This window comes from Podarcis raffonei, chromosome 7 (assembly GCF_027172205.1).
Source record: "Podarcis raffonei isolate rPodRaf1 chromosome 7, rPodRaf1.pri, whole genome shotgun sequence".
In the NCBI taxonomy this organism is placed as follows: Eukaryota; Metazoa; Chordata; class Lepidosauria; order Squamata; family Lacertidae; genus Podarcis; species Podarcis raffonei.
Genome location: NC_070608.1, coordinates 32,938,172 through 32,954,626, shown reverse-complemented (window position 1 = coordinate 32,954,626; position 16,455 = coordinate 32,938,172). Strand labels below are relative to the sequence as shown.

Below are 16,455 nucleotides of genomic sequence, written 5' to 3'. Positions count from 1 at the left end.
CTTTGGGGCTTCCCTGGAAACATAACATAAGCAATATCAGGTTCTGTATATGTGTAAATGAAACCTCACATCCTAAAGGCACAAAAGTCTGTACTGTGTTGACCATCATTCCAAGGAAGTCAAACTCTGGAAAATGCTTGGAAACCCTGGAGTCTCTTCCCACTCAAAGATTGGGCTGGCACATAACATTATGTAGAATTTATTATTGAAGCTGGGAAAACAGATCTCTTCTGTCCAGCAGCAGCAGACATTGTAAATACGCCACCATGAACACAGAACTATGGTTCCTTCAGAATTCTGCCCTCTATGACTTTATTATGTCCAGGGCTTTTTTTTCAGCTGGAACTGAGTTCCAGCAGCTCTCAGGTGGGTGCCATTGCCATTATAAGAGAACAAGGGAGGTGTTCGTGGTGAGTTCCAGCACCTTTTTTTTCTAGAAAAATAGCTAAGTATATCCACATATGTGCTTTTATTTTTATTTCCACTGCAGGGGCTCATGGCATGTTCAAGAGCGTGCTGTTTATCTGGGAAACAGTGCTAAAGAGTCAGCAATCTTTTTCAGCTGTGGGCCAGTCTACCATCGCTCAGACCATGTGGTGGGCCAGACTATATTTTTGGGGGGTGAGGGGAATGAACAAATTCCTGTGTGTGCCCCACAAATAACCCAGAGATGCATTTTAAATAATAGCACACATTCTGCTCATGTAAAAACACCAAGCAGGCCCCACATATAACCCAGAGATGCATTTTAAATAAAAGCACACATTCTACTCATGTAAAAACAACAGGCAGGCCCCACATATAACCCAGAGATGCATTTTAAATAAAAGGACACATTCTACTCATGTAAAAACATGCTGATTCCTGGACCGTCTGCGGGCCGTATTGAGAAGGCGATTGGGCCGCATCCGGCCCACGGACCTTAGGTTGCCTACCCCTTCTAAAGAGGAACCATTTCTTCTACACTCCCAATCAAAAACAGGCAAGTACACCACACAAACATTTTTTAAACCCGAACTTCTACTACAACTATGTTTTGACCTTTAAAGGTTATGCAAGCAGGTTATGATTTGCTAACTGCACCGAGGAAGGCATAAGGAATGTCCATGGTTTTGATTACGGGGGCTAAAGCTATCCAGTCCATGTCCCAGTTTGTGGAAGTTTCACAGACATAATCTCATAAGTAATCTTCAAGTTACATGTTAAGCAGAGCTCTCTGATCCTTCTGGCATTTTTCAGTTTGGGGAAAGCAGGGAAAGGTTATTTTTGGGTTAAAATCACCCTCTATAAGGTGCCTTTTTACCCACAAGAGGAGAGGAGATGGAGACCTCCATGGGTGAAAAAGAAGCTGAAAAAATGGATAGAGAGGAAGGGGTTAAGCCGTCTTTCTTCATGCACTCTTCCATGCAGCCCTGAGGTATTTGGCTTCCAAAATAAAAAACACAGAAGAAAAATTACTGAACTCTGTGCAGCCCCTGAGACCTGCATGCAAAGCATGTGCTCTACCACCAAGCATTGGTCTCTTCCCAGGTGGCCTGAGATGCCCTGAGAAAAGGAGACATTTGTATATGTCTTCCTATAAATAGGGATGTATTTCTACATTACTCAGCTGGAATGTGGTACAAAGACACACTGCTTACTAGAAAGATCTAAAAAGATACTTTTACATCATTAACTCCACAGTTCGGTCCATGAAATTTATCATCTAACAGAAAAGAACATCCTAAGACAGAACAAACAAAATTAAATATGGGACAACTACATGAAACTGTGGTGGGAGGTAATCTGGGTCTACGAGGTTTGGTGTCATCACTATGCTGCCAACACTCATCTCTATTTTACTAGTAGCATAATATATGCCAGCATGTTTCCCAATATATTGATGCACGCCACCCCAATCTCCAAGTGGTGTGAGATTCCAGGGGTCCAGGTGGTTACCCAAGGTTCGTGTTTTCTTTGGAAATGAGGCACAGCAGAGACTCTGGTGTCTTTATGATATATCGTTTATTTACACATATATACAACCTGAGCCTGTGGTGGAGGGACTCACAGCGCTACCCTCCAAGGGGTTCTTGCTTTCCCATGGCCTCAGTCTTAGATGTCAGCAGAAATTAGCCATGGCACTCTCTGTCGCTCTGTTCCAGCTTGCTGCATTTCAAAGACCACCACCTTTTCCTCCCAAGCTCACATCCTAGCCAACCACAATCCTAAAAGAAACTACTCTTCTTTAAACTCTGGCCTTTGGCCTGCGAAATAACTCACAGCTGGAGAGCTGTCTGTCACAGAGCCCCAGCTTTCTTAATGTTAAAATAATGGTTCATCACCTTGCCATTGTTAACAACTCATACTTAGATGCCATCATCAGGCTGGCCTGGCTACTCTGGCCATTAAATTCCTGTTGGATTCAGGGGGTTTGAACCTAACACCTATTAGGAACTAGGGGAATCTGGCACTTCCAACTCACAATGATGTCTTGAAAGATTTCCAGTGCTCAAAACTAAGCTCCATTGAGTTCAAAGTAGCTTACTTCCAGAGGTCTGTAGGATTGCAGCCTCAGTGAGATGTTATAAGATTTATAATTTAAACAGATTTTTATGTTTATTGTTACCTATCCTATCCCAAGGCTTTAAATTAGATCGGACAATTAAAAATAATCATGTACATTCTACAAACAAATTTGTTTTGCATTGAACAGACTGTATGCTGTTGAAATAACTGCACAGGACTACTACTGTTACAGATCTTAGTTTCAACCTTTTATGCATTGCTAATATTTTAGTTCAACTGATCTAACGAGAAGCCAAGTTCCCCAAAGAATAAACAATACAGCAGGATTTTATGGTATTGGTTCATTCTTTGAGGCTGATTGCATTTTCATCTTTTTAAAGCAGTGTGAGTTTGGAAGCATAAAATAATATTAAGGGGAAATTCTGAGAATGTGGGGGAAAAGATAGTGAAGAATTAGTTCCTAAGGGGAATGAAATAGAATTGTAATATTACTGACCATAGTTTCCTGTTTCCCCATAATGATTCACATAAGTAACCAATTCAAATAAGCAGGCAAAAAGTAGACAGTATTGTTTTCCCCAGAGTGGACTGAAAACACTTTTATACACATTCTTGCCAATATGAGCTTGCTAATGGTAAAACAATGGACCCATTAAGATATGCAAGATTCACTAAAGGTAACCACAGAGCAAACCTTCAATGAAAATATGATTGTTTAATAAATGAACTGTATTCACAGTAAGAACACAATCCTGCCAAACAAGAAGCTGAAAGATCCTATGCATGTCAACTTAGAAGTAAGCTTCACTGAGTTCCATGGGACACCTTGGTGAGTAAAAGGATGCAGCTATAATCAAGATATTCTTACTTAGGCTAAAGCAATGGCAGATAGACAATTAATTTCAGAATGTATTACGTAATGGGAATAATAAGTGTGGAAGTTTGCATACAGTAATGCTTAGATACTTGAATGCTGCCATTTATTTTTACTGTATTCTGTGACAAAATAGATTTTCACACGAAGGTCCTCTTTCTGCCTGAGGTGGGGATGATGGGCAGAGATAATACTGCACTTGCAGCCCATCATGTCAGCTGCCCTCCCTGCTTCCACCCAATCAGGAGAGAACTGAGTGGGAGGGACAGAGGGGCACCAAGGTGAATGTGGTCGACCTGAAAGATTGCAAGGGGTGTCTACTCCCAACGATACAGCCAGTTCCTTCCCAACCTGCCCATCCCTATGCACCTCTTCTTGCTGTAGCTTGTAACATACATTTAAGTAATCTCAGGATTGCTGTGAACCCAGTGTTAGCCGCTGGTTGATAGGGCTAGGAAGGAAATTTACATATGGCTGGAACTAGCAGAATCAGATTCAAAATCCTATGATATTTGTATTGTTGATTCCCTGGGATGGATGGTTTATTGTTGCTGTTTACCACAGCTTTGTTGTGTCACAATTATCAAAGGGCACTATGGCGTTCAGCAGGATTAATAAATGCAAGGTAGCTGGGGATGGGACGTTGGGGCACAGGCGTGGGATATCCCATTGCAGGGGTGATGGCAGCAGTGTGCCCTAGATTCTCTCTGTGTGAAAGCCACTCAAATGGCATTAAAGCCATTGATGGCCATCACTGATATCCCATGACCCAATTCAACTCCGCAGCCTGGACTGAGTTAAGCAATGTAGCAATGTCAATCATAGAAACTCAGCCTTATGCCGTGCTACTTGCCTTTGTGAAGCTGTATCCAATGATGTGGCTAGTATACTTCAAGCTTGGATGTCCAGTATGTCTGCTCACTCACAACACCCATTGTGCTCTATGAGGCATGATAATTTTCTGAAGGAGATTCCTCAAAGGCATTAAGCCTCCCTCCCTCCCTCCTTATATTCTATTGGGCAAATTGGGATTCTTCTCCAGAAATATGATAGAACATTCTCACACAGTCACCTTTCCCCACAGTCAGTTTTTGCATTGTTTTGGTCTAGGTATAGGGCATTTCTTAGTAGTTCAGCAGATTAAAATGCACCTTAAAAAACCAACTGGTTTAATAAGATAGGAATATTTTAATCTCCTCTATGTAACCTAAGAACTTTATAAGTAGAAAATACTACTTTTCCTTCAGTCTGGCCAATGCTAAAATGAAGTCACTCAATGTATTAACAGAAAACTGTAATACAAAAATAGCAACCTAAATTAGAATATAAATGTTGCAGAATATTCTTACTTTAGTTTGAGAAGGTAGATTAGCATCACTTTCACAATTTAAACCCCTTAATTGGTTTAAACTTGATATTAACTGAACTCCAATACTGCATTAACAAGCAATATAGTTCCTAACCCCAAAGGATTACAGTCTCTATAACATGACCAGAAGAATGGGAATAGAAAGTGTTAAAAGTTTGGTCAGAGATGGGATGAAGGGGTGGAGAGGGATATGATGGGAAAAACAAATGACTAGAAGAAAGTTACGGTAATAACCAAAGAGCGCTGAGTGAATTGGTGATCCAAAAGTCACTTTGCAAAATAAAGGTGTATTTACAGAGTGTATTTACAAAGGTGTATTTACAGAGGTGTAAATGAAAAAGGGTTTTGGCTTAATATGTAGAGGTAGCAAGGCCTTTCCTTGGCATGAACAGCATCATGGAACAAGGCACAAAGAGCAGAATACAAGAAGTGAATGAAGTGGCCTGATATTATGGGCACACGTGGAATGATAACAAAAAGGGAGATGATAGACAATGAGGACAGAGACACAAGCAACAGCAAAATTGTAGCAAAGAGATCTGAATTCATTGAAATATTTACAGATCTTGATGATGTGATCATAATGGGATGTGAACTGTGTCTTCTAAAGAAAAGAATATCATCAAATGCTAAGAGATTTCTTCATTTGTTGATGTTGAAGAAACATATTTTTAAAAATACAAAATACAATGCATGATCATCTTATTGGATTAGCAAAAGCAATATTTTAGTTACCTTTCAAAGAAGTTTTCAGGGGTAGAGGTCTCAGTTCTGCACAAATAACTCCCAAGACACGGCTATCTGACTCTTCATCTGTTGCTTCTTACATATAATTCAGTAGAGGAGTGCTGCTCGAAGCTGCGTTATGCTTGATGTTGATTCGAAAGTTATTTATGTAAGAGATGTCTGGCCAATGAACAATGTGGGAGGAGCGTGCATTTTCAGAATGTCCTCCAGGACCTTATTTTGTTTCAATATTCCATTTTCAAGACTGGCAGTGTTATATCAAGAGAGTTTCTAATGCTTCAACTTGGTTAGGTGGTCACAGGAGGGCATGTGTTGACCTTCTCAGTGAACTAATTGCTTTTAATGGATAGTCTAAACAGCAGTGTACAGGAATACAGTCTGCATAGTTAGAATCACTGTCTTGATAAGTGAATTTTTAAAACTCATGAAAAGGAATGTGATCAGTATCTAATGCATTATGGCATAGTGGAAAGGTTGCACATACTCCCCCCCCCCCCGAAAGGAAATTGTCCCTGTTTGCTTTGCTTTGCATTGAAATGGGGGGGGGGGAGAGAATGTTTCCTTCATTAAGTTCATTCTTTAATGCACTTTAAGTTTACATCCAGCAAAAGTATCAATGTGTGTGTCCTTTCAGCATTTTGTTGACATGTTGGCTTTATGAGAACATTTTGCGTGACAGAAAATCTCTTTAAAGAACAGCTGTTGTGACTACTTGATTAGTCACTTCCCAAACTACACAACTGGCTGTTTCTTACTTAGTAAATGATTCCTCTGGTTCTTTAAAGAATCACCTATGTGGTTTGAAGAAACTAAAATACTTTCTTTATACATGTTTACAAAGACATTCAAAACACAAATGGGAAATCTGGAGTACTTTTAAAAATCAGTCGATTTTGCCCCTCTTATTCCATTTCCCCCCCAAAATACAGCATATTTCCCATTTGTGTTTTGAGTTTCTTTGTGAATATATACAAAGTATTTTAGTATCTTTAAACCCCGCCATTGATGACTTTGCTCTTGGCAAAATCTTTATTTATGCAATAATATTTACACACAGTTCTTTTCTTCTAGACAAAAAGGTGCTGGCACTCACAATGAAGTTGTTATATTAAGTGCCACATTTTTAACCAGTGCTTTTCTTCTAGAAAAAAAGGTGGTGGTATGCATACCCTTGAGTACTCCTATGGGGGGGAAAGCACTGCTTACATAGAAGACGTTCTCATTGTTTGTGGCCAAAGTTGGTCTGGTAAATATGGATAATCTGAAATTCCTGCCTAAAATATTATTATAACTGTCTTGATTATCCTGAACAGGCCTATTGCTTTGGCATATTCTGATTAACCTTGATGCGTGACAAAGGCTTAATGGAAGGACTAGCTGACTAGCTTATCACTGTATGCTGCTTACAGATAAGTTCTCATAACCTAGTAGCTAAGTAAGCCTTCAGGTTGCTTGTGTTAAGTAGAATGCGTGAGATTAAAGAATGTACATCTGTATTTTGTGTGGGTCCCTAACAAGTATTATATGGATATAAAATATTTTATCAAATTACTTGCAAGTTCTTAATGAAAACTTAGTTTGTTTTATAAAATGATTTGTCATTTATTTATTTATACAATAGTGCTAAATGTAACATGCAAGAACACATTTCAGAAGTTTTCTAAATGTTCTTAAGGAGCTAGCATTTCTTTAAAAAGTCTTTCCCAAATGATCTCTCTGAGCTTCTCCTAAAGGAGAAAATAAGAAACCAAATATATGTAAGGGTAGTATCAGAAGCCTTCTGGATTTTCTTTGAACTGGATCTAATATTCATACTCATATAGGTAAGCAATAATCCCTAATTTTTTAAAGATGTAAATCTTAATATACGAATGATGTGTCAGGTTAGGCAAAATAGTCAAAAAGTGTCAGCAGCTGCAATGACCTGGCTAAAACTAATACAGGGTGACCTAGATGCTGCTACTTTTTTATAATATAAGACTTATTAGTCACTTATTATCCAAAGATCTCCAAACAATTTACATTTAAAAACATAAACATAAATACATTGTACCATAACCCCCCGAAACCCCTACAAAACTTTAAACAGAATGCACAGAAAGGACAGGGAAAAAAGAAAGAAACAACCAACACAGCTCACATACTAAACTATTTGCTATTAAGAGACAAGCAAAATTGTCCATGATGTATCAAGACAAAATTGGAAAATGCTATTGCAAATATATAAAGCAACATAAAGACGTGGCATATGTTTTTAGAGCCTTCATACCAAGTGTCAATATAGACAGATAGAAATCCTTGACTTTTATATATAGCTGTAAAAAGTTCAAAACATTTGTTTTTGGAAAGTCAGTGTGGTTGTAGAAACTGACCACAAGTGCCCAGTATCTGTTACCAATAAAGAATTAGCAAGCACCTTTTCTGGGATCCAGAGACTCTTTCCCAATTTCAGCTGTATGACTTAACTATTGACTTCTGTCCAGAAAAAAATCTAGTTATAGAGGATCAGTTATTCAGAGCATATGACAGAAAAGATGAAAAACAATAAAGAAAATATGTCCATTTTCAGGGATGGCTGTATGTAATTCAGAGGTATCAGAGGTCCCAGCACAGGCTGAGCAGGTCACTATTTGTGCATACCTGCTCCATATTTTCATTTAAGGCAGAATGAACTGTAATTGAAGAGGTATTGTTCAGAAGCCATAGGTGAGGAGTGCCCAAGGATTGCAAAAGGAAATGCTTCAGAGAAAACATGAGGGGCATCTGGGCACTGAAAAATATAAAACAGAAACCAGAGAGGTATTACATTGTACGTATATAAATCTGCATATGTAGTTGTTGTTTTTACCTGCCTATGTAGTGGATTGGAGCAGGTTGATAAATGCGATAGATACTAAAAATGTTGGACTTGGCAACAAAAGAGCCTTTTTAGAGATTTTATATAAATATTAACGCTGTTCAGTTTGTTCTTTGTATTCTAATTGTCTCAATTTGCTGATATTGTAGTTTGTTGCACTGACTGAGCTATAAATGCTTAGTACTTCTGTCTTGACACCTTTCTAAAAATAGGATAATCAAGCATGATCATTTCATATGAATATTGGATTTTCTTCATGGTAATTTGTGTCTCCTGTCTTCAGCACACACAAATATATATGTGCGCTTTATCATTAGCAGCTGCAGTGTGGGTGTGGCTATATCTTAAAGAGTTCTATCCCATCTTCCATTGTTGCCAGTTCCAGGTCAGGTTAGAAGCATAAAATATAATTGCTTCTGAGTTTGTGGGTGCCAGACTTCTAATCCTTGGATCTAGCAGCTGTTGGAATTTAATCAAGGCTTGGTGTGTTAAACTGGGTGCCAGACCTCTCGGATCACTGGATCCAGCAAGTGTTAAGGGGCAAAGGAAGGTGCATAACCCAGAATAACTGACGGTGGTCGTACACCGAAAGAAATAAATGCTTTCATTTGTGGAGTAATTTCTTCATTTGATATAGTGTTACTAGTAGAGTTCACATTATTGTCCAAGAACAATCCTTTTAAGTAAAATGGGCACTCAGAACGTCAGTGTTTCAAAATCAGATGCACCTCATGTATCACACAGGTCAGGAAAGCTCTCTTTCATTTAAAACTGAGGCTCGCAGTTGCATAGCTACAAAATGAATGTAATAAATATTCTAGCAGCACAGTTTGCCTTGGAATGGGCAGAGTAGTGTCTGCATTTCCATTATAAATCCATTATAAAGGGAGCAATTTTTCATACTGAAATCTGTCCATAAATATGGCTGTGACTGCAATCGAGTACGTACCTGATACAAAATTCAAACGTTTGCTTGATGGAACTTGAAGACAAAGAACTATTTAGACAGATACAACATTACTTCAACTAATTAAGCCATAAAATTAGAGTGATTGCTGTTTAATGTTTTTGTAATTTTTGAATTTTATTTTTATTGTATATATATAATTTTTTATTTATTTTTCATTTAATAATATACATTCACACCATTATTATCCACTTTACCTCCCTGCCTCTTTAGAGCCTATCGACTTCCAGTCGTAATATTTGATTTTTAAGCAAGTTAATAGGACTTCCCTTGTTCCTTTTTCTCTACGTTCACAGGAAGTTGGGTTCATACATAACACTAAGCCACACTATGGCTTGGAGTGAATGAGTACGCATGTTGGTGCTTAGTGAGAAATTTGTGACTGCATCTCTCCTCTCCCTCCTTTGCGATTGCCAGGTGCTAAGCCATTGTTTGGCTTAGCGCTATGCCCAAACCTGGGCTTGTGGTTTATGTCACTTCAAACAAACTATGGACTGCAACCAAGGTTTGTTCTTGACTTAATGTTCATGGTTTAGTTGGAAGACACAAACTATAAAATATACATATGAAGATCTAACCAGCCAAACTATAAGGAGAATTCTGGGACCCAGGGAGAAAAATGGGCACATGGAGTGAGGTTACAGTTGAGGATATAAAGAAAGCAGGCAATACAGTACAAAGGATCTAATTTGTGTGGCTTCAGATTTATTATATATTTATACCCGGCCTTTTTTCCTGACAGGACTCAGGGCGGCTTATGGATAAAAACAAGAACCACTAAAAATATAGAAAAATACATCATTAAAATACAAAATAGAATTAAAGCTATGTATCACATCTGTTTAAAACATACCAATAATTACAATAAGGTGCCAGCCCTTTAATTAAAAGCAGTCAGTTCATAGAAGCCTGTTGGAACAAGAAGATCTTCACTTGCTGATAGGACAGCAAGGAGGGACCCAATTAACTTCTCTCCTGTGTCCCCACCAAGTGTGCCTGTGAGGATGGTGGGACAAGTGCTTTTTTTCCTAGAAAAAGATGTGCTGGAACTGAGTTCCAGCGAGTTCCGGTTGAAAAAAGCACTGGGTGGGACCAAGAGAAGGACCATCCTTGAAGATCCCAAAGCATGGACAGGTTTGTATGAGGGAATTCGGTCTTTCAGATAGATAGGATAAACATAGTTCCTGAGACTTAGTTGTTTATTTTGTCTTTGTGGTGCATGGAATGCATACACAATTCATGATAAGACATATTTACTACCATTTTATATACCTAAGTAGAAAGTAAGTGTGTCGTGCCCCCAGTAAAACAGAACTATATTTCTTAGTTTGAGGAGGCTAGCTTCCCATTCTGAAAAAGAACCATGCCCCATAATGGATTCTGTTTGCCTTTGTATGTTGGAGTTAGCACTCAGATGTGTACTTAACTGACAGATCTTGGCTGATTCCTATTCTGTGTACACATTACCTCTTGTATATAATGTTTTAAAAATCTCTGTTTAATTTACATGAAGATGAACATGTTTATACAAGCACCAGGTGTGGTGTACTAATGGACTGTGGTAAAGGGTAGGGGGAAATGCACTAAGTGTCATAGCATAGTTCATCTCGTTTGCAGAAATGGATAAGATGCTTATTTTAGGCATCTGTGTTAAAAGCATTAGCTGGGTGAGAGAAGAAAACCTAGGAAATGGAAACATTTTGAAAGGCTGCTTTCACATTTCCAGTGTCTGGCTTTTCAACTGGATCTTAAAATGTTGGCCGGGGTGAAATTGACAGATTTGCCCATCCCTGCTCACGTCACTGCCTCTCCTTTCTCTCTTCATTTTATGGTAAAAAATTAATTTCTTAACAAGGAGTTGGCATGACTGCGCTTTTCACTGTAGACACCCAGAGGCATACCTAGGGGTTCATGAAACCTCCCCTACCAGGTGCACACGTCCAGGAGCACAAAAATTACCTATCAGACGATGGAATGTATGCGTGTGGCAGTGCGCCGCACACGGTTGCCACAAGACACTTCCGGGTCATGTGGCCAGCGTGACAAGCTGCATCTGGCGAGCCAGCGCAGCACACGGAACGCCGTTTACCTTCCCACTAGTAAGCGGTCCCTATTTATCTACTTGCACCCGGGGGTGCTTTCGAACTGCTAGGTTGGCAGGCGCTGGGACCGAATGATGGGAGCGCACCCCACCGCAGGGATTCGAACCACCGACCTGACGATCGGCAAGTCCTAGGCGCTGAGGTTTTACCCACAGCGCCACCCGCGTCCCATGAAAAATAAATATAGTAGTTTAAATTCTGTTGCAGCATTCGAGGAACTTCAGTAATAGTTGCAAGGTAGATATAAGAAATTAGATTTATTGAGAATAAGTTTAATTATGATAAAAGTGTGTATTGGCAATAAGTAATATGAATTTGAAATATGGAATAGATGGGAGGTTGGGTCTTTAGTGTTAAGACCAATAGATGTTTTATTGTTTGCTAAGAAAATTATGTGTCTATGGTTATTTTTGTAATTTGTGTGTAATTTGGTATTTGTATTTTTCCCCCTGTATTTTTTTCTTTTTTCTTGTTGTATAAATAAAAAACTTTATTTAATAAAAAAAGAAAAGAAAAGGGTGCAAGGGACCAAAGGATGCATCTGTAGACACCTTGTTTGTAGAATCTGCTAATTTATTTTGTTGTGAAGCGAAACTTGTCAACCTCTTGATAATAGAATCTGACTTTGATAATCCTATATCATCCCCCTAATTTCTTGTGCACGGCTTTATATCAAGATGCATATATGTGCATACATGTAAGTGTAAAAAAAATTCAGCAAGAGGAGATTTGCATCTGTTCTTGAAACATGTTAAGAATAGTACATGAGGGACCTCTGATGATCCTAGAAAGTACAATATGTGGGTTTGTTGAGGTTGCATTTCTGTACTCATTTACCTGAATTCAAAACCCCATTGTACTCAAAGGGACTGATTTCTGAGTAGGCGTGTACAGGACTGCACTGCATGTGATCTTAGAACAAATTCCACATGTTTGCCAGCTGACAGAGAATGCTCATTTCTTCCGGGTAATTGGGCTGAAAAGTTCTGGGAATTGGGGAAGAGTTCGTCCTCCCTCTCTCCCTTCGTCATCTTCTTATTGACCTTCAATGTCCACACAAAAAAACTAATCTAGGAATATGTGGCTGGCAGACTATGAAAACATTGTGTGTTCTAATAAATCTTGCAGACTTTTTATTGTTATTGCAAGGCTGACTTCAAGCACTTACCGAGATGGGTAACTATCAAATCTATCTCAAGTTGTCCAGATCAAATAGCCAGAGATAAGGCAGCATTTCTCGCTTCTTGCTGTATAGCAATTTGGAAGAGAGAGGAAATCCACCAAAGTTTGAAGCAAAGTTCATGCTAATATACCACATTGTAACCCCTTGCCCTGCACTTTGCTCTTTTGGTTTGGCCATCAGGCAGCTTGCTGGGTAATGATATAGTCTGAGTTCCGCTGTTCCCTTTCCCAATAAAGACAATCATTTCCTAATGTAGTTTTCAATTGCTTTGGGAGTCGGGGGAGTCAAGGGAGCCCTTCTAATTGTGGCTGAACAATCTGAACAGTGCCATTTTCAAACTTTTTCCTCTGAGGGCAGCAGGATGGAGATCAGTTCCTTTTAGCTTTTAACATTACAGTGTTCAGATTTTAAAGCTTTTATGCTAGTGTTGAAGCCTTTGCTTCACTTTTTTGGGAAAAAATCAAATGGGAACTGGCAGAGAATTGTGAAGTAGCAGATTTAGCAAGCAACGTTAATGAGCACTTAAAGTTTGGTTGTTACCACAAAAGACTGATAAACAATATTCATTGGGGGATAGAATGAAGATAGTGAATAGAGAAAAAGTAGTTTCGAAATCCTAGAATGGAGCAAGGAAGATAACTGGCCTGGGATTCTGGATGGATCAGCAAAAGGAAGTACAGGCAGCAACCATTTTATGTGCATCTGATATTTGCACCTCCTAGAGCAAAATCCTCCTAGGAGGCTTAGTTTTGTCATAATCAAGTATCCATTTCCAGAGTTAATGCTAAACATTACTTTTGTTAAATGAGCCACCAAAGCTACCACACAGCCATGAAAATTTGTGTCCTAGGCTTTTTAGACGCCTCTGCTCATGTACTATGTGAAATCAAAGGGGCACATTGGTTGCCAGATGTGAACTATATTAGCATTATTTTCATATCTCCTACCCTACTATTTGGAGTTTGCAAGCTGCAGAGAAAGGGGTTGGGATCAGAGTACCATGTGGGCAGACAGGCTGTAAAAGGGACAGAGAACATGGTATTTTGCTGTTTTGGAGCCAAGACTGCTGTGCCTATGGGAGAAGCAAGAGATTCTCTTGGAATGTGAATGCTCTGAATTTACTCCTTCTAGACTCAGGTTGTATATATGTATAAATAAACCGTATATACTAAAGACACCACAGTCTCTGCTATGCCTCATTTCCAAAGGAAACACAGACCTGGACCCCTGGAATCTCACTTCGCTCTGAGATTTGGGTAGTGTGTAACAGTACAATATCAGAATGAGCTGAAAACAGGGTTGTGGTCATTAGTACTGTTTAAATGACCAATTAAGTCAGAGCATTGACCTGTAAGCAATAAAATATATTTGTTGCCATTGAATTTCATGCAAAGATTTGGATTATTTTGATTATTTCCTATACATTTCTGCTTCCTAAAACTGGCCAGGTTGGAATGGCAACTTCACATACAGCTGACTATGGGAGAAATTTGGATTCTGAGCCAAATCTAAATTGCATATTTTTATCAATTAAACATTCAAAATAATGAAGATGCTCAACTACTTTTTTCTGCCTTTTGACAAATGCTCAAACAACAACTTAATATAGCAACCATTGGATGGCAGTGTTTCTGTAGTATAGTTGAGAAAGTACACTGAAATAAGTTGTGGCAAAGAACTGTCAATTATTTCTGAGATTTTGTGAGCCACAAACACTATAGCTGTGGTGTACTAGAACACATTTATTTATTTATTTATTTATTCATTTATTTATTTGAGATATTTTTGCCTACTCTTTATTTTAAAAATCCCAAAGTAGGGTACTGTATCTCAGATGTAAGATGTATACAATGTAAAAACTTCATCAAGAAGTCACACGGATCCAGCAAGGCAGGCAAACCCATCTCCACCAATGACCAAGTTAATAGAACTGGATAATAGAACATAGATTGTAGCAGCGTTCCAAGCACAGGTGACATATTGTGTTGAAACCCTTGTAAATTTTTAAACTGGTTTTTAACATCTTTTATTGGCCTGTTCTCTGTTAACTGGTGGTAGTTGTTCCTCTGGAATTGAAGGCTGATTTTAGCTGCTTGGCTTATTGTGTTTTCTGATTGATTAGTTGTATTGTTATATTGGATTGTTTTAACTTTTTATTGTACATTGCCTAGAGGAATGTGAGCTCAGTAGCAACTCATCCTTGTTTGTTTTCAGCATCTAGTACTCCAGGGGTACAGTGCCTACAAATATTGAGGCTGTTTAGCTTTCTGCACCGAGCAGCCCCACAAACTGCTATGTTGCAGAGGGTCTGGGTGATGCATAAGGGCTGCCTAGACCTGCTGCTGAGGAATTGTAAAGAAAAGGGATTCCTCTCCCTTACTTTCACCATCTACATACTAGGGATGCAGATGAACTATTCAAGAAAAGCCCTGGATATTCCCCTCCCCATTTGTACAGGGGTTTAAAAAATAAAATAAAAAATCAGGGTAACACCTTGGGATAAAAACCTGAGCTATCATCTTCTGGAGCTTGGTTATATAAACAAGTCACAAACATTATTTTGCCACGTTCTCCTTCTAAGCCAAGAAAGCAGTGGCAGCAGAAGTTTTATGCATCTTTTAGCAAAGTGTCAGGTGAATAATATTCTAACATTCTTAGCTTAGAAAATAAGCTACTGAAGATTAATTGTTAAGAGTAGAGGCAAAAGCCAGGCTGGTGAGTTGTAGCAACACAGGGACCATAGTCTAATGAGTATATGAACTCTCTTTACAGCTGACCTTAAACCATGGTGTACACTGACTTTTAATGACTTGCATACACCAAAAGCTGTTTTCAGATTTTCCCACATGCACCTCTGATAATGTTCAGAAGTATGTTGCTATTAAAGCACCATGCCAAAACCAACATATATATTTTTTTAATTCATTGCTGCCAATTGGATACTTAGCTGGTGATGGAATACTTCATTATCCATAAGTACGGATGGGATTGAGATAAGAATTTGCTATTAATGACTGTTTCGCAACTACTTCATTGTGGCTGAAGAACATTTGGCTCGCTTGTAAAACTGTGACAGTACTCTCTGCCTTTGTTTGTAAATACCTATGTCAGTAGAGCTGTGGGCTAATAATTTAAATGGATGTTGTTGTTGTTGTTGTTGTTGTTGTTGTTGTTGTTGTTGTTGTTGTAAGTTGTACTCCAACATATCCGGAGGGCATTAGGTTGGCAAAATACTAGAGAGACCTTTCTTTCTTGAATTCTAGAAAGGCTTTTATACTCACTGGTGCACTCAAATCTTGCAGAAAGCAGGATTGAACTCCTTGCACATCAGGTTGGCCACTGTCTTTCCTCACCACCCTCTCAGGCCCACTTTGACAAGTGGGTATAAAATCTCTTCAAGGAACACAAGAAGCTGCCTTATACTGAGTCAGACCATTGGTCCATCTATACCTGGAGGACACCACATTGGCTACCCCCAGATCATGGAGTATAGCAGGACGGCATAGCAAATGGGTTTTGGCAAATTAGTCAATTTTAGTTTCACTCCACTTCTAATATAACATAATATACACTTTTTTGCAAACAATATCCCTAAATATGAGTTTTATTCACACCTTCCCCTACTATACACTTTCTTATACATGTATTTTGGCTAGAGAACTGTGTCACAAAATTTAGAGAAGGGTGAATTTTGAAAGATAGCGACAGTTTTGGTTCAGATCTTATTTTGGCTAAGTTCACATTAATATGTGGATCAAATTGAATTTGTATACTTAATAGCAGAATACCAAGAATTTGAATATGTAATATGCCATTGACACCAGACGTTTAAGCAAGTCTGGTAAATA

The 16,455-nt window shown here is 38.7% G+C and overlaps 1 protein-coding gene across 1 annotated transcript in view; it reads left to right on the top strand.

Moving 5' to 3' along the window:
- KCNB2 (potassium voltage-gated channel subfamily B member 2) overlaps window positions 1–16,455 on the top strand; it is a 240,545-nt gene that overhangs the window by 1,616 nt on the left and 222,474 nt on the right. Inside the window, exon 2 of the mRNA XM_053395868.1 lies at window positions 3,248–3,337. The gene's annotated coding sequence lies outside the window, so the exon portion shown is untranslated. The remainder of the gene's footprint in view (window positions 1–3,247; window positions 3,338–16,455) is intronic.